This window comes from Pseudorca crassidens, chromosome X, assembly GCF_039906515.1.
Source record: "Pseudorca crassidens isolate mPseCra1 chromosome X, mPseCra1.hap1, whole genome shotgun sequence".
Lineage (NCBI taxonomy): Eukaryota > Metazoa > Chordata > Mammalia > Artiodactyla > Delphinidae > Pseudorca > Pseudorca crassidens.
In genome coordinates, this window is record NC_090317.1 from 90,422,717 (window position 1) to 90,424,899 (window position 2,183).

A 2,183-nucleotide genomic window follows, 5' to 3' on the forward strand; every position below is an offset into this window, starting at 1 on the left:
TATACACTGCGAAAAATATGAAAGAGAAATTAAGGAAGCACTCACATTTACCACTGCAACAAAAAGAATAAAATACCCAGGAATAAACCTATCTAAGGAGACAAAAGACCTGTATGCAGAAAACTATAAGACACTGATGCAAGAAATTAAAGATGATACAAACAGATGGACAGATATACCATGTTCTTGGATTGGAAGAATCAACATTGTGAAGATGACTCTACTACCCAAAGCAATCTACAGATTCAATGCAATTCCTATCAAACTACCAATGGCATTTTTCACAGAACTAGAACAAAAAATTTCACAGTTTGTATGGAAACACAAAAGACCCCAAATAGCCAAAGCAATCTTAAGAAAGAAAAACGGAGCTGGAGGAATCAGGCTCCCTGACTTCAGACTATACCACAAAGCTAAAGTAATCAAGGTAGAATGGTACTGGCACAAAAACAGGAATATAGATCAATGGAATAGGGTAGAAAGCCCAGAGATAAACCCACGCACATATGGTCACCTTATCTTTGATATAGGAGGCAAGAATACACACTGGAGAAAAGACAGTCTCTTCAATAAGTGGTGCTGGGAAAACTGGACAGCTACATGTAAAAGAATGAAATTAGAACACTCCCTAACACCATACACAAAAATAAACTAAAAATGGATTAAAGACCTAAATGTAAGGCCAGGCACTATAAAACTCTTATAGGAAAACATAGGCAGAACACTCTATGACATAAATCACAGCAAGATCCTTTTTGACCCACCTCCTAGAGAAATGGAAATAAAAACAGAAATGACTTAATGAAACTTAAAAGCTTTTACACAGCATAGGAAACCATAAACAAGACGAAAAGACAACCCTCAAAATGGGAGAAAAATATTTGCAAATGATGCAACTGACAGAGGATTAATCTCCAAAATTTACAAGCAGCTCATGCAGCTCAATATCAAAAAACAAACAACTCAATCCAAAAATGGGCAGAAGACCTAAATAGATATTTCTCCAAAGAAGATATACAGATTGCCAACAAACACATGAAAGGATGTTCAACATCACTAATCATTAGAGAAATGCAAATCAAAACTACAATGAGGTATCACCTCACACATGATCAGAGTGGCCATCATCAAAAAATCTACAAACAGGGGCTTCCCTGGTGGTGCAGTGGTTGAGAGTCCGCCTGCCGATGCAGGGGACACAGGTTCGTGCCCTGGTCCGGGAGGATCCCACATGCCGCGGAGCGGCTAGGCCCGTGAGCCATGGCCGCTGGGCCTGCACGTCCGGAGCCTGTGCTCCGCAATGGGAGAGGCCACAACAGTGAGAGGCCCTCATACTGCAAAAAAAAAAAAAAAAAAAAAAAATCTACAAACAATAAATGCTAGAGAGGGTGTGGAGAAAAGGAAACCCTGTTGCACTGTTGGTGGGAATGTAAATTGATACAGCCACTATCGAGAACAGTATGGAGGTTCCTTAAAAACTAAAAATAGAACTACCATACGACCCAGCAATCCCACTACTGGGCATATACCCTGTGAAAACCATAATTCAAAAAGAGTCATGTACCACAATGTTCATTGCAGCACTATTTACAATAGCCAGGTCATGGAAGCAACCTAAGTGTCCATCGACAGATGTATGGATAAAGAAGATGTGGCACATATATAGAATGGAATATTACTCAGCCATAAAAAGAAATGAAATTGAGTTATTTGTAGTGAGGTGGAAGGACCTAGAGTCTGTCATACAGAGTGAAGTAAGTCAGAAAGAGAAAAACAAATACCATATGCTAACACATATATGGAATCTATAAAAAAAAGAAAAACGGTTCTGAAGAACCTAGGGTCAGGACAGGAATAAAGACGCAGACATAGAGAATGGACTTGAAGACACAGGGAGGGGGAAGGGTAAGCTGAGACGAAGTGAGAGAGTGGCATGGACATATATACACTACCAAATGTAAAATAGATAGCTAGTGGGAAGCAATTGCATAGCACAGGGAGATCAGCTTGGTGCTTTGTGACCAGCTAGAGGGGTGGGATAGGGAGGGTGGGAGGGAGACGCAAGAGGGAGGGGATATGGGGATAGATGTATACGTATAGCTGATTCACTTTGTTATACGGCAGCAACTAACACAACAATGTAAAGCAATTATACTCCAATAAAGATATTTTTTAAAAAATAC